This window comes from Struthio camelus, chromosome 1 (genome assembly GCF_040807025.1).
Source record: "Struthio camelus isolate bStrCam1 chromosome 1, bStrCam1.hap1, whole genome shotgun sequence".
Taxonomy (NCBI): Eukaryota; Metazoa; Chordata; class Aves; order Struthioniformes; family Struthionidae; genus Struthio; species Struthio camelus.
In genome coordinates, this window is record NC_090942.1 from 113,502,379 (window position 1) to 113,524,042 (window position 21,664).

The following is a 21,664-nucleotide window of genomic DNA, read 5'->3' on the forward strand; positions in this document are numbered from 1 at the left end:
CACACAAAAAGCACAGTCTTAGCATTTGTAAATTTTCTTCAGGGAGGTTTCTAATCTAGACAGCATTTGCGTTTGGGGATTACACCACAGTCTGTTCCCCACCACCTCCCCCTCCAACATGTAGCTCTTTCAACTTCTTCAAAGAAGTGGGGAAAAGTAGGTTCTTTTATTAATAGCAGAAAACAAACCGACTGCTGGACTTCCGTGGCAGAGCTCACATAATGCAGCAGGGTGGGAACTGTAACAAAGAATGCTTGAATGCACTAAACGTATAGTGAAACCCTATTTATATTCACTGATGGAGCTTAAAGTAGAAATAAGTAGGGGCCTGAAAAGACTTCAGTGAAGGTAGATACTTCCTTGAAAAGTGAAGCACAGGATTTAATTTCAAATTCAAATATTTCCTAACTGAATGCATTTCTAATAATACCTCCCTTTACTCAAAGCATCTCCACCAGATGAAGGTAAATTGGATGAAGAGAACATCTTCAATGCATAAAGAAGGGAATTTTCTTCATCCAATTTATATACTAATTTTCTTGCCAGTGGGATAGTTAGCAGGGGTAAAGTCCCTGTGGTTCACTGTCCGTTGTTCTACTTGGAGAAAATGCGCTATCTCACCCTTAAAAATTGCCATTGAGGAGAAGGAAACAACTTTTTGTCTAGAAATAAGCTTGATTATATGATCCTTGTGTGATTTTCAGTTTTCTCTGCTCCTAAAATTTAAGCGTGCCTGTTGGTATATATATGCAGTAAACATACACATATATATGGAGAGAGAGAAAGAGCGAGAGAGAGAAATACTGTCCTGTAAGGGTTGCTTTGTCTATACTCACTCCTACAAATTGGACAAGTCAGTTGTTGTTTTCTACTAAAGGCTATTCTGTGAAATAGAATCACAATACTACTACCGAAAGAATATTACGTTGAATACCTGTCACCTTTCACCTTCTCTAAGGTGTGGTAATCATCTCTTCGCCTTCAGTGGATTAAAGTCCCTTCCAGAGCTGCAGTGTAAGGCCCTGCAAGACACCAACTTCGTTCTCCTTGGAGTGCGAATTAGCCTTGCTCCCCCTTTTGCCTTTATTTGTCTCCGTGGTGGTTCTTGATCCTGTACATGAGGAACGTAAGGATTGGTTATACCTGAAATCTTTTGCAGACTCTATATCCCCTCCCTCAGCCCCATTAAGAAACAACCAGTTGTCAGAGGTTATATATTCGACTGCTAGTTGCAGTTCTCCGGATAAAGCTTGCCTTGCCATTCATTTTCTTTCAAAGAATGGCGTGATAGCCCTGATCTCCACAGTCAGAAGGAAGGATAATTTGTAGAGCATAGGATTTGATAACGGGTGGAGTGGGGGAATATGGAATAATTTTGTGCTACTCTCCTCATGAGAGTTAGTGGCTGCTTTTGAGGACAATGATGTGAATGAAATATTTGGTACTAGCGTTTAGCTGGATTCAGAGTTCCAGAAGTTTAATGATCCTTGCTTATCCACAAGGCGGATAAGGAGCAGAGGGTTCTTCGCAGGGCATATAGCAGGCATGCAGTTCGCCCTCCCAGCAGACTAGTTGCTTAGCTCTGCAGGTGACCAGGCAGACTACGTGAGCCTAATCCGTACGCTGAATTTTGCAGCACTTTCCTTGCAGGACATCTGAACCTCTGTGTCTGTGCAGGTCCAGAACAGTATGTGCATCGATATTTAGCAAGTCTGGCATGTAAAATGGCTACCTGCAGCCATTTTATAGCTAGATTTATAACATTTCACCGCAAGAGGAGGATTCATATCTCCATTAGGAAGATTTCTTACAAGTCTGAAGATATACAGTGCTTATAGGTTCTGCTAATACAGTTATACACACCCTGGAGCTTTCAGTAACTTAGTTTGACCATTACATTGTAAATCTAGGAGACTGTGCTTTGCTAGTGTATGTCATCATCATATTTTGGATGGTAATGTGTACCTCTTACTGAAATAGAGGAATAAAATCATAATATTGACGTTTTAGGAGTTGGTGGGGCACGCGGTTCTCAAAAAAATGGATAGGTGTTTATAAGTGAAACAGGTTATCGGTGTAATCTTAGAAACCTCTCCAGACTGACTGCTAGAGTTGAATTTCTGGGTGTTGCAGGTATCTGAGTGTTGTGCAATGGCAGGCTTTTATGAGTTAACAAATTTCAAAGGCAGTTTGGCTTTCTAAAATCATCATTCCTTAAATGCTAGTGGGAAATCAAAATTACTACATACAATAACTAAAACTTAAAAAAACCTTTCAAATGTTTCCAAACAGTAGTCTAAGTGCTATTCTTCCCTACATCAATGACTAAAGATTTAGAGTCACTTTCTGACTCTCAGCATGAATGCAGACAATTCTCTTGAGCTCCGTTTCAGTGAGCGTATCTTTATTTTCTTTCCCTGATGCTCTGACTCTGTTGGTGAGATAGGCTATGAGATCTTTTGGATGGGGACTGACACTAACTGGGAGCATGGTGACTAGCGCAGCGGGACCCCGATTTTGGTTGGAACTCTGACGCTGCAGTATAATGCAAATAATAGTGAAGCGTTCAGTGGTCAGTATCAGGTCATTGTTTACTGTGGTAGAGTGAGAAGACATTTTATACATTTTTTTACAGCCCACTTTGTGCTATTTGTTCTCTGGGTGTTTACAGTTACTGCTGCGGCTGGGAAGAGAGGGAAGCACAACAGAGCAAATGGTGGGATCTCATATCCCAATATTCATCTATTATCCGTCGACTTTTCAACTTTGTTTTGGCATCCACGTTTACTACTTTTCAGATTGAACATTTTAAATGGTCCTAATGATCTCCTCCAATATCCAGTAAGAAGACGACTTGTTCAGGAATAACTTTCCAAAGAGAGCCACTGGGGTCTGCATTTTTCCCTGTCAAGTAGTCTTATGTGTGCATCCAACTCAGACTATGAAGTGACCGCAGAGCCTAATAGCTACAGTAGTCTTTTCAGTGGACTAGCAGACTCTCCTGCACTGCTGTAAAACCTGTGAGGGGCCAAAGCCCCTCAGCTTCTAGATACCATCTACAGTTCACTAAACCACAAAACATGACATCTCCTCCTTCTTTCCTTCCCTCCTTTTTCTTTTCCTCATCTCCTTTCCTTTCCTCCCTCATGTCTCCCACACATAGCAGAAATATCGTGCATCTGCTGCCAAGAACGAACTTGATCATCTAGTCTGACTTCCTTCATAGACCATGCCAAGGCATTCACTGAGCAGCTCCCACATCAACACCAACAATTTCTGCCGGGTTAGCATGTATATTTTAGGATCTGAGATGAGCATAATAGCCCCAGAACAGTGTCCCAGTGGTCTAATACATTGCTATTAAAAATATAGACTTATTTCTAATCAGAATTTGTTTAGCATCAGCTTCCAGCTACTGAATTGTTTTCTGATCATTTAAATGGTTATTTGCTCTCGTTTCTTAGCATTTTCACTTATAAGATAATGAGATTAAGTGTCTTCAGTGTCTTACTAGAAGTCAGATTTTTGGAAGCATCAGATCACGTTGCTAGTTCTTTTTTGAACCCTTTCTGATTTGTCAACATCATTTACGCATACTAGTTAGTACTAGACCTAGACACAGTATGTCAGTAATGGTGTTATTAGCAGTGCTGTCAGGAATGATATTATTAACTCTGCCAATAATTCCTCTTTTCTTTTGTTTGACTTGTCTATATATCATGTTTATTCTCTTATTCATTCCACTGCACCGAGACTGCATTTCAGTGGATTACCCATGATGACTCCTGTTTGTCAGTGTCCAAATGCAAGTATAGCTGAAGGAATAAGGAGAGAAACATTAGAAAAAGACATGTCTGAGCTACCTGAAGGTGCCTAATTCCAATTGCAATGAGCAGGAGTCCAGCTCCTAAAGTGTTAGGTACTTGTGTGATCCTGCCTCTACATCTTCAGGCACAGAAGTTTATAAATCTGGCCTCTGATTCTAGTTCTGTTACTACATTGAAGCAAAACCTTATGTAAATGGGAGAAATAACTGAATTAGCTCATCAGTAGTTGATTAAATACACGGCAGGTAATTTTTAGCCTCCATCAATCTATTTATTGAATAAACTGTGTTTAATGCCTGTGTGATAGCCACTTCAGCCATAGTACTTAGATTTAGATTTTCTTTTAGAAGAGTAAGATTAGAAGTGCAATTTCTTAGTCTTCATTTAAAATGAAATAAGGTGTATTATTCTTACCATTTAAAACTTACTTGGTTTCAGCATTTTCTGTGCTTCTAATGTAATCGAATTACAGAAATAGATTGTACATATGGATTAAAACATTCCCATGTGTTGAAACAGACGCTTAGTCTCACATTTTACAGGTATTCATCGAAATAGCTAAGATACAGTTTAGCTAAAAGATTATTTTTAAAGTGTGTCTCCAAAGTTCTGTAGCCTGTTCCCTTCACAATACTTATTCGTCTGCTCTAAGTAAATCTTCAAGCCTATATGTTTTATCATTTTTCTGTCAGGGTCTGGGGAGGAGGGGTGTGGGAAGGCTGATCTTAGATAACCAGTGCAGGTTGGTTAAGAAAAGAGATGGCTGTCATCTGTAGCCTTTCCAGACACTGCAGTACAGTTCCAGACAGTCACCTGAGTATTATCGCTTTGTCTCAACTATAAATCACAGTCTGGTAATGGCCGAGGCTGACACCTTGACATTTTCAAGAAGAGTAAAAGACCTGATTTGAATGGAAATCAATTTCATTTCACAAATCTTGGGATACTACTCCAAACCTTGTCTTGTTCTTTTTTTGTGTCTTATTCAGGATTTCCATGATCTTGATAAAGGATTAGTTGTGTTTTACAATGACTTTCATTCCCCATATACAGTATAAAATTACAGAAATGTATCTGTGTAAGCAATGCATCATGGGCCCTGGTTCCCTGTAGGTGTGGGAAAGAAACTCCCTTCTCTGACAGCCCAGTACAGCAGGGCAGCAGGGCACAGTTGCTTTGGATCACGGTGCAACTTTTAATACCTTGCCCTTTAACACCTCTGTACACAGTACGTAGCCTACATTTATAAAGAAAAGGAATAGATCAGTGTGTGTGATCTCACACCCCTACCCCAGTGGAGGTGAACGCATGCAGGGTGAGTTGCCCAGAACCGCGTGGAAGGAGAGACAGTGGTGGTACCCCAGGACTTCCTGTTGTGAGATAAGTCTTCATGCTTGTAACTGCCTCTCTCCAAACAAAGTGGCCCAGGTTTATAAAAATCTCCTCTACACGTTTCATTATTTGAATACAGAAAAAAAAAGTGAGAACGGAATTTAATTTTCTTTTGATGTATTTTTTAGCCTGGCCTGTATGAATGTACTATAAAGGCAAGATATCCCCATTCAGGAAGGGAGGGGTATGAGCTTTGCAAAGGTAGCACCTGCAGCACTGTTACACTGTCCCAACTAAAGGCTTTGCAGTAGCACTAGCCTCTTCAGTGACTGGCCCAACAATGGCACTGAAAGATTCCTTTCAATTGTTGCATAAGGAAATATTACACTTTGCAACTTTTTATTTTTCTTACCCGGCAAAACAAAGCAATCTGGAGGGAAAAAAAAAAAAAGGGGGGGGGGGGGGAAGGCATAATACAATGCATATATGAGAAACTAAGCCAAATTAGCAAGCTGTGCCTGCATTTGCCACCAGATACATTCCTGTGCGAAAGTGAACAAGGAAAAATGTCCTTAGCTTACAGTGAATTAAAAATGTCTGATGGTCATTCCACGTTTAAGTCCCTTAAACAGAATGGTGTGCAACATGTAGTGATGTCTATAGCGACAGGTGTGAAATCAAAGGTGAGAATTTTTCTCTTTCTGCCTTTCTTGCCAGCTGCACAATACTCCTGAAAAACCTGTAGGAACCTCATTAAAACCATACATCTATAACGTAGCCCTAGTGCATCAAATGACTTTCAAGGGCAACAGCTATGCGCTGTCTAGACGCTGTCCATTGGCTTTATCTCAGTACATCTCAAGGAGCAGCAAAAGAGAGTGTGCTGGTGTGGAAAGAAATGCTAACAACCTAGCATCTAGGCCAGAATCTTTTTTCTCTGACAATAGCCACTAGCAGATGCCCAGGGAAAAGGCTAAGATCAGGACATAAGCATAGTGATACTTTGCTGATGCGCTTTCCTGTCTCCCACAGTTTGTAATCCAGTGACTAATGGGTGATGCTAAGCTGTTTAAGCCCCTTGGCAGATTTTTTTCTTTTCTTCTGTGAATTTCTCTAATTACTTTTGCTTTAACTGCTTGGAGCCTTTTAGTATCCTAATAATGGTATCTTTTCTTGATTACAAATATCTCCATGTTCTGCACATCCGTTTGCGAGTGAAGAGGACTGAGAAAATGTTGGAGTCTTATGCAAATGATTTGCATGGACTTCACAGGCACAGCACCTCTACACAACCTGCATGATGCTCACTTAACTTGTTTTCATTAAGCATTGTCTTCACAGGTAGCATTTGTAATACGTAATCTTTTGACTGTTTTTACTTGGGGCTGATGGCTTTTTCTGATAAATATGGCTTACTGGCAAACTTTTCCAGCAACACACTGTTCTGTGCAGTAGAGAGATTTTAAGGTGGATTAGAGAGCAACTGTGATGTTTGGTGTTATGATGTTCTCATGACAGTTTTTTTCAGTGGAAATTATGCCCTGGGAGATAAAGGCATCTTGCAATATTGTAGTTTCCATAATGAGATTCCTTGGCCTTGTTAAAATCAAGGGGAGCTTTTGTCATTGGCTTCAGTTGCTAAGACATCATCATGAAATTCTGAGATTTTTGAAGAGTGGCACCATTCTTACAAAGCACTTTAAGCTATTTCCACTCCTGAAAAACTCCATACTGCAAGTTTGATCCTTTCCTACTTACGTATCATCAAATTACACCAGGGACAGAGTAATGCACCCTGGAAGGCACTTCAAACCATAGCAGTCCTTGTCAGAACATCATACCTACGTAGTCACAGATTTCAAGAACTAGATAAAAAGTTAGTGTTGTATCCTGAACCAAATTTGAATCGTCCAGAAAAGGATTTTAAATCATCTATATTAATAGACTGAAAGGCCCCATTTAGACTTAAGCAAAGAAAGGTAATATTTAGCTAGCTTGCTCAGGATCTGAAACCAGCAACAAAACTAGTAACAAATTAAGCAGGTTCACTGTGTATCATTTAACATGATGCAAAACTATCCTGGCATATTTTTAATGGAACATGAATTTAAATATTAGCTGTTAAGTTTAAACAGAGATCTTAGCTTTTGATAAAACAGCTTTATTAGATGATTCATGTACCGCATGTGAGCTTTTTAAAGTAACCATAGAATCCTAATTTGTAAATTGTGTGATTTTACTAAAAATTCTATTTGCAGTAATCAACAGTCCCCATTTTTAAGACAGTCTTTGAGCTCTTATTTAAAAAGCAAAATTTAACATGTAATGGTAAGTGCTGATTTTAGGAGGATGAGATCAAGTAATGCTATATAATGCCTGTTTATTAGGACATACTATAACATGGTTTATGAGGCCAATCAAAATGGGTTCATTTGGTTACTTGGTAACTGAATAGTTACGACCTCTCAGTCGTAACTGAATAGTAAAACCACTGAATAAGATTAGGACAAAGTAGGCCACTTCTCCATTGCTATCTCCTTTGCATAGTCATTTATAACTGTGTAAAATAGTGGCAGCATTTTTCTCCCATTTGACAAAGGGATATATAACCACACAATATAGTGGAAAAGCAAGCTTATTGTGTTATAATCATCTCAAAAAACAGAGAGGCTTTTGGTCCAGGCAGCCGCTGTACCCAGTGTATATTTTCTAACGTGGCTAGTTGTGGCTTGAGCCTTTTCGCACGTACTGAGGCCACATGCCATGGTGTTTTGCAGGCAGACGTGACCTCTGCTGGCACGCATGTGGGCTGCTTCCTAGCAGGAGAGAAGAAGCAGTGGTTAGCGCAGCCCAGAGCCCAGGCTACTGAACCCTCAGCTCAGACCTTAGGAGCATCCTGACGGGGCTTCCTGGCTCCCAACTAACTTGGAGCGCAAATAGAGTATCCTGGTGTCTTGTCTGCAGGGTACTTCATGTGGGGCTCACTGCCTCATTCTGCTGGGTTTCTGTGAACTTCACAAATTAAATGTACTGTTCACAAAGCTATCTCTCTCCCTTAAAATAGTCCACTGTGGCTATCATGAACAGTTGCGTTTCTAGAGTTCTTTCTTTAAGTGGGAATTTGGATAAAATCACAGATTAGTGACATCTGTCCATGGACACTTGCAAGTAACTCAGATTTATGTAAGTAGGAGTTGCATATGCAGATGTGCAGAGTTGGAATTTTACTACTGGATTCCATTACTGTTACTGCCATAATGGTCAGATCATCATTTCTCTTTTTTACTTTTTTTTTTTTAATGCTGATGCTAACAGACAGACTGTTTAATCAATAACTGTCTCTAATGCTTCTGCCATGACAAAACCGTGCTCTCCATTAACTTATCTTTTCCTACCGTTTTGCATGAACATTAGAAGATCAGCTGAGGCGTATCTGGATTTTGGCCATGTAAATGCGTCAGTACTGTAGTCTGCCATTTTCACAGCCGCAAGAAGCAGGTGAAGTCTTGGGATTTGCTAATGATCAGTGTGCCACTAACTTCATATATGAGGATGGTTGCTTTTTGTCCAGAACAATCTCCAGTCATAATAATAAGACATATCAGAAGTACGGCTGATAGATGTGGCACCATTCAACAATTGTCCCACAAACCCATCCTGGGAATCTCCTCTGCTTCAGCTCATGTGTAATCCTGCCTTCCCTTAGCCGAGCAGTGTAATTAAGAGAGGAAGGGTAGTTCACAGTTTTTGGAGCTATTGTTTGGGAGTGGCTGCAGGCTCAGACCAGAAACAAATGCACATGAATAGCAAAGTCAAAATTATTTTCCTTATTCCATGTATGAAGGCCAGTGTGTTTTTTCTTTTGCTTCTTTGAACAAGAGCAGAAATTTTGTTTCCTGTGCTGCACTGATCTTACGTTTTCCAACAGTTTTTCCCTTCTTCTGTATTACTTGCTTCACTCTCAATTTCCTGTCAGATTGTTCCTTTTTGCAAAGATTCAGAGACATTGTTAAAATAGGTGTCTCAAAAATGGCTTATCAGTTTACTATGTCAGATCCTTGAAGGCTGGAAATCAGTGCATTAAAGCCAATTTCCATCAGTTAAGGAAGATTTTTCCTAAAAATCCTTTACACAGAAACTGAGCACATCCTCAGACTGATTTAAAAGCATATTGCCAACACTTCAGAAATATAAAGTTAAACTAAAGCAAAGCACAAGATATTTATATGTTCAGTGATGAAAATGAGGACAAATTCATGATCAGCATAAGCAAGGTCAGACCCATTGATTTGCGCAAACCTCACTTATGTCAGATATCAGGCTGAATCACTGAAAATAATACTGTAGTCTCCCTTTGATCTACATTACTGCAAACAAAAAGAATGCATATATAGAAATGTCATACTTAAATTCTCTATACATACCAGACATCTCTACCAGCTCGGTGAAACTACTCACTGGACTAAGTACTAATGGTAAGTGCTCACAAGATCAAGATGCTAGTCTTAAAGAATGTAGAGAGCCCAACATAGTATATGTTGCCTGTGGTGCTTTTTATTAAAAAAAAAAAAAAAACAGAATACCCATTAACATATCGCTGGACAAGTTTTTCTTTTCTTCACTACTTATACAGCACCATGCAGTCATGCAGTAGCGATAGATACATAACCCACTTCAGGAGGCACACCATACATAAGTAACTATTTCTTATTCAAACAGCATTATTACTTGAATCAGAGTTTTTTTCTGAAAAAGGACTACTGAATCTGGACTTCACCCAGTTGGAAGAAAAAAGCCTATGCAGCGTAAAAATGTGAGGACAATAATATTTCCTAATCATACTTTCAAGTTGGAAATGATTTTGCTATCCTAACTGCTGGAATACTATTATTTTTTTAAAGTCTCTCATAAAATTAGTAATGGCAAGAACATTTTGAGCTTGAATAGCATGCCTATGTGAGAGTCTGAAACCACGCAGTTTCCAGCATCTGGGGGTGAAGTCTCACTGTTCAGCAAGCTGCTCTGGATAGCTAGGGGTAGCTCTGGCAGCAAGCTGAAAAACGCCTGTACAGAGGTGCTGACCAAAATAAGTGCTTGATTTGGTTTGGTTTGAACTGTATTTTTTAACCAGGATGTTTTGTTTAAAATTTCTCTTTCTGTCTTTAACATGCACAAGCATGAAAACGTGTGTGTTCCTTCATGAAATCTCAGCTGATCTTTTGGACATCAAATCCACAGACCAACATATCAGAAATTGAGAAGTATGCATATATATTTATATATATGTATTTCTTGAGATGTATTTCGAAATATGTGTGGGGTTTTGTGTTTGATGTGTGTTTGTGTTTGATTTTTAGTGAACTTTCTTGAGATTGTGCTTAAGAAAACTGGCAGAGCAACCCTGGAGTTCCACAGCTGTTTTTTGGGTGTGTGCGTGTCCAGCTCAGAGAGCTTCATGAGTAAGGTTTCCTTTGTTTCTTTGCTAGGGATATCAGTAGGGAAAAGCCACAAACCCTGTGCTGGTGGTGCTTTGGAGCGCCATGCTTACCTCTGAATAAAAGCATGTTGACGTTGACAGGACCGGATCTTTAGTCCCAGGATTCCTGGGCACATAGGTTGGTTGTGTTGCCTTGTGATCTACTGTTACATGTTTCATACAAGGGACCGTTCTCAGGACACTTTGCTGAGATCTTCAAACTCGTGTCACTCATAACTTTTAAGTAGTTCAGACATTATGGTCTCCAAAGTGAGAGTTTTACTGCTTTACTTCACTAAACTTTTCCCTCGCGCATAATTCCTGGTGGATGGAAGAAGAGGGAGGAGGGGAGGGGATGGTGAAAACCAAAAGTTTGATTGGCATGAAGTGATTTTGGACTAGCGGGAAGCAGACGCCTCTGATCTCCAGCCCCCACATACTTCTAAGTCTGTGTGTGTTGAGAGGGGAAAGAAGCTGATATTGTTCACTCTAAAATTAATTCCCAGTTAGCCAGTTACTCCTGGTTTTTAGCTCAGAGCACACTGTAATTGCATTTTTCATTTCAGTAATTATAGAGGATATTAAAGTGGATAGACAGTTGTAGCAATCTGGCTCTTTAGACATATCCACTTGTCCAAGATCAAATGGCTACAGCATATTTAGGGTTACAGTCTCCTTCTTTTCCTTCTTGTTCTCTACTGCAGTGGATTTTTTTTTTCAGTGTTACCATGGCAACACTATATCTGGCTGCCAGCTCTGTCGTAAGTTATTGAACTGAGACTGGCTTTTGGTTTAGCAGATAATTAGGTTCTGTCTCACAGGTTCATTTTCCTGTGACTGGGACGTGAATATGACCTACAGCTGGCCTCAATTTCAGTGTCACAGACAAAACTTTAACCCTTCCTAGTCTTGTCACTACTGTACCGACTGCTGCTGGCGGTCGTTGCAAACGTTTTCCCTGCAGTGTTCAACACAGCACACCCTAGTGAATCCTCGGGGCTCGTTTCCCAGGTTATGCTAATCCCGAGCTAGGAGGGAGATGGCCAAGCTTGCATTCACATGGTACGCTGGATGGGGAAAAGAGTATCGTTAGCACCAAATGAATATTGATTGTCTGGTATGTAGATTTGCCGGAAAGGTAAGTTCACTGCTTGATTAGTGACCCTTTTAATAATAGAAATGCAAAGGGCAGCGTCGGCGTTTTTGCTTGACTCTGGAACGTGAAATATTTACAAGAGACCTGTTTTAGTACACAAGGTCCGATCTTCAGCTGGTACATGCGTCAAGACAGGGAAGCTCTGAGGAACTAGTGTATCGCTTTGATGTTAAACTGGGTGCTTTTCCTTTCCTCCCTCTGACAGAAAGGAGGGTCCGGTCCCAGGAGGTGCTGGGCACCTACGACTAGAGACCGTGAGCCCCGAGCGTTCGGTCACGACAGGGTATACTGCGAGAGCACAGCACCTTGCCAGATGTTGTTGCAGGCTTACAGAAGCCTGCAGTTCACATACCGAGATTCGAGACAGAGAAAGATCCACCATTTTCTTCAGCACTGTTCTCAAACCTGCTTTTTTCCAGTGTTCATATAAAGTGTAATATGATCGTACGGTTTCAGCAATCTCAAGCCAGGGCATAAACCCCTCTTCTGTCTGTGGAAAAATGTACAAGAGAAGGCATTGATCAAAGGAAAATTCCATGAGATTTTGCTAGCAGATATTTCCTATATTTGTCCCATGGGATGAGGCAAAGTTTTTCCTATCCTGAAAACAGCAAGAGAGATTTCTCTCCCAAAGCCGGCAGATCCCAGAGGATTTTTCAGAGAAGCACAAGACCAATGGTGTAGAAGTCATGCACGTACTTCTCTGGGGCTGTGACTCCTCTCTGGCTGTCTGGCAGCGCACACCATAGTGCTGCTGGGGCTCACCCCATCTGCGTTGCCTATTGACACTCTTCTTTCTGAGGATCTCACAATTGAAAAAAAAAAAAAAGAGAGAGGCTAGCTGCAAAAATCAATAGGCTTCCACTATTGTCCCTCACAGGGCCCTCATATCCAGGGTAGGCTCTGTGCATGCTGCAGAGAGATGTGCATAGAGATCCTGGTGCAGTGGCCATTTTTCCTTAGATTCCCTTTCCCTCCCCCCACCGAATTATTTGTAATGATGTCTCTTGATTGGGAGGTCAAAGTATGCAGACAGGGCATCAGTCTTGCCGGTACGGAAAGTGTCCTTCTGAGCTAATCTCACAGCCTGCATTTATTGATAAAAAAATAGTATGTTTAAAAGCTGCCTGTTATACAGGCCAAAGCAAATGGGCATTACATATACCAGAGGCAGTGACTTCTTGCTGAAGATAACACTGACAGCTGCAGATTTAGCATATACATATAACTGAAATGAACAAAAAGGCCCTTAAGGTATTTCTTTATTAGCATATTTAGTGTGGATTAGAACTCTCTGTAAAGATAGCATAAAACTTTTGCTGAAGGGTTAAACTAGGAACGTGAGTAGGCCGGAGGGGAGGGACCCCCTTGTGTTACAAGGAGCGATGAGAAACTCTGCATGTTGGTTGGCTGATAAATTATCCAAGTGCTGGGTGTTAATGAACAGTGCCATGGCTGGGACCCTGCAGCTCAGAACTGGAAAGGTGGTTGATACTACATCTGTAGCACGTTATAAAATATCAGTAGTATATCACTGTAGGAAAAAACAAATTATCACCAAGCCATTTTAAGGGAATATTATCCATTACCAGTATATTTACTGAAAATTTATTTCTTCAGTTAGGCAGTTTTTAGGATTTTTAGGGCTTTTTTTTTTTCCTTTTTTGCAGCTTCTATACTAATAAATAGACTAAGTAGTTTCACTTTTTGTCTAGAGCTAGTTTCAGTGCCCTGGCATAGTCCAGTAATGTTTCATCTGTGATCACAGTTTAAAGGCAAATCAAACAGTATTTTGATTGGAACCATTAAGAGAAATCAAGCCAATATTGCCAGCGGGACTAAGTTTTATAAAATATAGATAAGAAATCTGAATTTTTGGCCTGAAGTAACCTAAGACTGTCCCAATAACATTTGCAGATGAGGACATGCAAACCACCTCTCTAGGAAAAAAAAAATGCATGAAAATTGCGTTGTTGACATTTTGTGATTTCCAGCTTAAGTTCTTAAACCAAGAAACCTTTGGTGTAAGTAATTAAGCCCCTTGCCCACGGCAGTATATACTGTTGATCACGGCTAGCTGCAAATCAGTTTCTTCTATGTGACCCGAAACTGCAAGTCCTTCTAAGTTTCTGTAGTCCTTCCATAGCTGAGGCTTTCTAATGTGCAAGACAACAAATGGAAGATTTGCAGGATCTGGCCCCGCGCTTGGACGCCAAGACGAACATTCATGGTTCTGTTTCTTCCCAGAACAACTGCTAAAAATCAAACAACACAAGAAGTTCAAGGCAGAAGAAGTCAATTACAGCACTTCTAGGACTCTGGCAATCAGTAAATGCCTTGTAAAACTGTCTTGAATGTGCAGTTTTCTTTGTTGTTTAAAACTTTTTTTTCACTTTGCAACATGTCCTCAAAACAAAAAATAAATGGAAACCATTAAAAAAATCTTTTTTTCTGACATTCTTTCAAATGTTTGTTTTTACTGATTAAAAACTTCAGGACAATGTAGCTCGAAATGGTGAGATTCTTTGCACCTTCTAAATTTAGACGTCTTAATTTTTACTCTTTACTGCTCTCTGACGGAACCTGCCTCTACATATTGCCTCTGAGGTGGGTGCTGGCTGCAGAATCATGTCTTATTATGTACCTTGAGTGGGCTGTGAGAATACTTCCTCAAGCATTCCTCCTCCTCTTGATTTCTTATCACTTTTTACCCCATGAGGTACTTTGAACAGTACTTCAAGGGTAGCAAAACTAAGTCTCTTAATTTTAATATTTCATCGTGACAGCAAATACTGATACTGATACTTAGATCAGTTCTTCAGATACATAACAGACCAGCAGTAGTACAAAATGTGCCAGTTTAATCAGAAACTACTTTTTTCTTTCGTTCTTTTAATTTTAAACTAGCGTGTTTTTCTTTTCTTTTTTTTTTTTATAAGATTCACAACACTTCCCCTTAGATTATCAGAAAATGAAAAAAAAAAATAGTATCACAGAATTAAAGGAAACTCTCCTGCAACTAGTGTTCAGGCGTTGATACAGTTGGCATGAATAAGGAAGAAAATATTCTTAGGGACTCTAATGGGGTTAAATTGCAACATATACCAAGAATAGAAGAAGCAGCATGATCTAAGTATAAACTTTAAAGAAAAAGATGAAACTTTCAATTCATGATATAGCTTTAAAAATAGATATGAGTCACATTTTTGAAAAGGAAAAATGGTGCTTTTTTCCCAAAATCAAAATGCCTTTTACATTTAGTAGGTGATAGTATGCCATTATAGAATCCTGTGAGGTGATGCATCAGCAAACCAGACTGCAGCCTGTAATACATAAAATGATGGATTTAATTCTTAAAGTTTCATTTTTACAGGTTTTCTGAAACCTGTTTTTTATTAAAGACAAAACCTGCATATATAAGACATCATTTTGTTTCTAATCTGCAGTGTAAAAGATTTTTCACTTTAAAAGAAAAAAATGGCCATAAAAACTCATCACTTTATTTGAACAAAGATTTTAAGCGTTTGCTCCCAACCTTCGTGGAGCACTAACCGAGAGAGGCACTAATGTCTCCAAAGCTGAACCTGGTAGGATGCATAGCTTTTCTTTTTTTGGCACTCAAGCCTATGAAAACCATAGGTCCTCCATGGGATGGATCCCTGATAGAGGCATTACTCAGAGGAAGCAGAAATATATGCTGCCTGCCATCCTTCTCTGGCCACACTGAATTTGTTCTCCAGAGACCAGAGCCCCCTCATAAGGTGACCATGAGGTAGAGCAACAGTCACCTTTGCAGTCACCTTTCTGGTCTGCAAATATCTTTGTATCTCTTGAGCACCTAATTTGGGTTTGGACAATTGTCACCATGGAAGTCTTTTGGGTGAAATACAGCTTTCTGAACACTGAGTTTTCCCAGCTGTTGTAGCGGAGATTTGACAGTCATGCTAGGCCCCGGAAGCACTTCACTTAAGCGAGGTTCTTTTTAATCTTTAAAATGTACACTTTATTTTTGAAAGTGTGATGGGGAAGCTCACTTATTTATTAAACAGTGAATTATAGGCTGTATGGTTGCCACCTTAATCACTCATTTCTAATAATTCTTAGTAGCTCCATGGGTGTGACCTTTTCTAAAATAATTTCCATGTAGCAATAGCAATAAGATACTTTAGGCAGTGCTTTTCTGGGAATCATTGCACTTCTCAGGTGACAGAAGTCACTCATTCTTCGTCCTCATGCTTCACAACACATCTGAGGCATGAAATTATTCCCTTCCAATGTGATGCTTTCTCCCACTCTATTGCTTAAATGATTTTTAAGGATTAGTGTGTTAAAAGCATTGTGAGAAATTCAGAAAAAAAGAGAAGATAATGTTTTGCATTAAAGTTATCAACTCAATCCACATTTCAGTGATTTTATTCCAATCATGAAAGTCTTGATCTAATATACATCCATGGTATGTGCTAGCAAAAATACGGAGTGCACAATATTTTTCTGGGTAGTGTGCTGCAAACAAAAATCGTATGTTATTTGTAGTAGAAACTACAAGAATTATGAGTTTATATATTTACAAGAATAAGGAGAAATGCATTTCTCTGTCCATTGATGGGTATTGTCATCTGTCTCTTATATGCAGGTATCGTTCTTTGTTCCCAGGATTTTATGCATTCAGCTGTGATTTCTTTCTAAATCGTTTCACCATATCTTGATTGATTTGCAGACAGAATACAAATTCTCTTGAGACAAATGTATCATTACCATCCTAAATTGTAATCTTTTACAAAAGATGTTGTTGTTTTTTTCCCATTAACATTTGAGAACAAAAGGCTGGAGTTTTAACAGTTGCTGTAATACTGACAAGCCACAGTAGTCACCTTTGGTTTTTTTTTTTCCATGTGACGTCCAGTTGCAATAGGAGAGTATACATTTCTTTCATGTTTGCAACAAAATAATGTGTACACAATCATAGAAACATCGCTTCTGTGCATTTATTTAAATGTGAGCAATGACTGTAAAAAAGGCCAGCATGCATTGTAGCTATGGCACTGGAGAAGTAACCCTTCTTTTAGGGTCTGATTCAAAGCTCACTGAAGCCAATGATGGGAAACTGTGTATTTTAGTGGGTTTTTTCTCCTGTGTCTGCTTGCCATGTTAAAAAGGCCATTCACTCTAATCTCTGCAGAAAGGATTTATTTGTTCTTTCAGTTTCTGTTTCTAATTTGTTCTGTATTACATTTTTTTGTCTTCTGTTGCATCTGAACTTTTAGCCTGTCTATTTGGTAAAACCCTTACTCACAAACCTCTGTTGAGCACTACTTTCAGGCTTAAAGTTATGCACATATCTTCGTGCTCTGATGAATCAACCTTTTAGCTACTTCCTTTTCTCCCTCAGTGATAAACTTCATGTATTACAAGACAATGCTAGAGCTATTAATGAAAATAAAAGATCTCTTCAATATCAAGGCTGCATCACTGACCCAACTGTTTCTCAGTTTGAAATCATGTATATTTGTAATCGGATATTTATCAGCAATACCTTACATCATCAAAGGCAGCAAAAATGATTTTATTCTCTCATAGAATCCTTCAATCCATCATCAAATACCATATGATAGATAATAGATAATAGATAATGTTTAGAGAGTTTATTTAAAAAGTAGTTTTTCCTAAAAGTGTGTTGTTCCTCCCTGCTTATTAGCTTTATTCTCCTGCTCTACCCAGTCTTGAAACACTTTCAGATATACCAGGTAAAACAGCAAAAATGAGACGACAAAACATGATTGCTTTTCTGTGTCACCCAAGTAACTGCCTTCATCAAAATTAAGATTTATTTCCCCTCCTGCTTTCCCTTACTTGATGAGAAGTGTATGTCTTTACAGCTTGTACTTTATCTATCTTGTGTATGTAAGACATGATCACTGATGTGCTTATGATGTTTTCCTTCATAAGATAGGTGAAAAATATAATCCTCAGCATGAGCAAACTGGCCTCTCCTATTTTACAGATGAGATGAGAGCATCCCGGAAGAGGCAAGCTAACATAGGTTATATGTGCAATAATGTTTATTCATATGCAGTGTTTTATGTAGATAGCATGATAATAATGGCTTGTAGAATAAAGTCTTTAATTAAGGACAGGAGAACTGTCAAAATTCTCTTTGGAATTTGGTCTCCAAGTTATTGGTTCAGATTCGTTTCTTACTGGCAGTCATACTGAAATGTTGGTTTGTATGAAGAGAACTGCTAGTGTTAGTTCTGTTCCCCGTGGGCAGATAACATTGTTTTTTACACCATTACTGAAGTGACCAGGAAATGAATAGCGTACAGGGAAGAGGCATTCTCAAGAATCAGGGAAGAGTAGTAAAGTTGGACGAGGAAGGGACAGTGTGGCGTTTGCAATGCCGTTTTCTCCTTTTTTGATTAATTTTTGGGACGTATGGATAAGTTGTATCCATAGGAACCTGAGGTAGCACTGTTTGTGAAAAACAGACTCACTGGATTTCAAACAAATTGGACTGTTGTATCCTTTCAGAAATTTTGACTTCATTTTTCATCTTTTTTAACTTACTGTTTTTGAAAAGTAGTCTCTCCTGCTTCTGCTGCAGGAAGAGAATAGAACTGTTACCAGAAAATACTCTTTGTCTGATGCTCTCAGCCTGAATATCAGGAATAGATGGTAATGAAAAACTTCACGAGCTTTCTGGTCCCACTCTGCTGACCTTAATGGTTTTAGATAGCTTGGAAAAGACTTTCATCTTCTGGGTCCAGGCTGAATGGAAATTCTGAACACTTGGAATTTAAGTTCTTTGCCTCTTACTACTCTGAATATCCCTAATATTTAATGTTGCTGGTTGCAGTGTTATGAAATGAATGCAATCACATGCAGTTAAATGGTTAGTTTCTGTGCTCACCTGGGAGGGACTTTGGGAAAGATATACATGTGTTTCACATCTATTCGTTTCTGGAATTTTGATGTAGTGGACTTTTGGCTTGTTCTCTGCTCATTCATATTGTACCTATCTAAGCTCCAGATGTGAACAAGAAAAATTAATTTCTTCCTATCCCATCTTTTAATACTGTCAGATGAATACGCATCTCAGCTATATGCGTTGCAGAGAATTTATATTTTGTTTAGTGATCATTAATGCTTACATAACTGTGAATGTATGTATATTTTCATTTTATGCTTTTCACAGTATATTACATCTCCTGGGATGTGAATTTTCTGCATGTCATTTTATAATCAATGATTCCTGTTATTTACATTTTCTTTCCTGCAATTTGTGTGTAATACACCATCTCTTTTATTATTGCTAGCTAGAAAATACCAGCATAATTTTATTTGGAACAACTGACACTTTGATAGAAAAAAATACTTAGTTAAGTATTTTTAAATTATTCTTGGTTTGTTTTTCTTTTCTTTGTAATACCAGATATCACCTTTGATTAACAGCAATCATATATAGGCTTTGTTCCTCTTATCTGGGTGTCAGCAGTAATTGGAATCCATATCCATATCCTACCTTGCAATCATGCTGCAAAAGGCCAATAAATTCCCGCTGAGTGTGTTACTTGTTAAATTTAGTGCATTACATTCAGGGTAATGAATAAAAGCAGTGGGCCGTTACTGTCTGGTTGGCAGAGGAGGAGTAAGAGCAGCCAGACTCCCCTGAGGCCCCAGGCAGGCTTAAAACTGTGACAGGCAGAATCAAGGGACTCCCTAAGCATCACAGTTCAGTTTGTCTCCCTTAATTTCCTCTTCTACCAAGTTTTTATAGGAAATGGAGGCAGGTGAGGTAATCTTCTACAGAAATACAAAATACACTGTGCTTGTGCTCCCTAGTGCGGGTTCTCTTCCAGGCAAGTGTGTTTAAAAATAATATATCTGTGTTAATCATTCAGCTGTTTTGATGGTTTTGACTATGTTTTAAGAGACACGTATATATGTATCATGTATCTTATAAAGTTTACTATCATTATAGATGCATAAAATACACATGTAAATGTATGATTATAAGCAATCTATGTTATTCCTATGTTGGACTGCTGACAAATAGAAATAAATACCAAACTCTCAGCCTTCTCTTTTGAAGGTGTGAGTATTTATTTTTCTGACATAGAAATAGCTGTGTCCCCCTAGCTGTGGTAAGAAATGTTCTACTCTTCAGTTCTGAGTATAGGTGTGATAACTTCCTGAATTTCTCATCCTTCCAGTATGTAAACTTAAAATGATGGAAATTGATTAAACAATGCTATGGAATAACTGAAGTAATGACACGTAATGGAGTGTACACAAAGTACAGTGGAGTGGACACATAAGTGTACACAAAGATATCTTGATTAGACCGGTGAAGCTTTTTACTTTCTTCTGCAACCTCCCTTTCTATTTTTATGTGCCTCTGGATCTCCAGAAACACTGGAGAGAGTACATGATTGCACCTCTCTGTCGTGAAAGACAGACTAGTTTGGGCCCATCCCGTCCCTATGCCAGCATCACAGCTGGGGTGAAGCAAACCATATGTACTATCTAGTGACCAAGCAGCCCATCTACAATTTGAAGCACACTTTAGAGGCCCTCCCTCTAATCACCCCACCAGCTCCCCATGCTGGGCCCTTCAAAGGGACCCTAGAGAGTCTAGGATGATCACAGTCAGCCTCAGTATTTTATACACCTGAATAAGATGAATCTAGGCCTACCATTTTAGCAAGATCTGGACTTTTACTGAAGCTGTACTCCTTTCAGGTACACTTGTCAGGGCCACATACCTCAGAGAATCTCCTGAAATGGAAATACCAAGCAGCAAATGAATTAGGTAAGCATATATCATCTAAATCCCATGTTACTACTTGTTTTATTTTCAAGTGAACTGCAATCCAACAAACAAAACAATATTACAGGGGAGATATCATCTCTTGCAGTCAGAGGCGAAGTTTTTACTTATTTTAGGATATTAAAGCAAGAAGTTGCTCTGTGGAGTCTTTCTGGAGTACTGCAATTTTTAACAACAAAGAAAATGTCTTCCCCTTATCCTCCAAGAACAGGAGTAGGTTTTCAAAAGCGCAAAGGAAGCATAGATATTCTGGGCTATATCCGCCCCAGGAATCAGGTTATCTAGCTCTTCTTCTTACTGCTCCTGGAAATATCTGGAGTTAAAAGTTAGATCTTCAAATCCTCCGTGGAATTGATGCCTAGCCTCACAGTGCTGGAAGTCTCTACACACTTATATTTTCATCAGTGAAATTATTCATACGACTACAGCTCTGCTTCTGAACATGTCCTGACAATCTTAAGCAGGTAACTGTCTCGGCCAACACTGGGAAACACACACTGGTTGTTCCTTCATCTGTATCCTTTGCAAGGCCTGGTTTGATGCTCACAGCACATTTAAGTAATGACTTCTACAAAACATAGGCAGAAGATGGGGTGCTGGAGAAACACCAGGCTCACAGTGTCCATGGATAATGCCCCGATGGTCCTGCACAAATGTTCAGAAGCACATGGGGCATCAGGCAACAAGAGGGGAAACTCCAAGCAAAACTGCTGCCAGTTTTGCATGGGCAAGCAGCATCTGCGTTTCTATTTCACCTTTTATGGTAGCTTAATATTTGCTGAAATAATTCGTTTCACTATGAGAAAATTTCTAATAGATAAGATAACCTGATGGCAGGGAGATAAACCATAGGGGCTTTCAGCCTCTGTGTTTACATTTAAGGCATTATTAACATCTTTCCTTCCGTCAAGGTTTTGAAGAATCTGGGTTTAAAGTCAAATTAATTTGTTTTATAAAATGGCCTAAATGCTATTGCTAGACTCTGGGCTTGGACTGTGTACTCTGGTCAAGAACTACCTTCATTTGGAAGCTCAAAAGCAAGGAAG

The 21,664-nt window shown here is 39.2% G+C and overlaps 1 protein-coding gene across 1 annotated transcript in view; it reads left to right on the plus strand.

Annotated features, from left to right (window-relative positions):
- The window catches only part of CXADR (CXADR Ig-like cell adhesion molecule), a 315,978-nt gene that overhangs the window by 6,708 nt on the left and 287,606 nt on the right, over positions 1–21,664 (plus strand). The gene's annotated exons all lie outside the window — the stretch shown is intronic.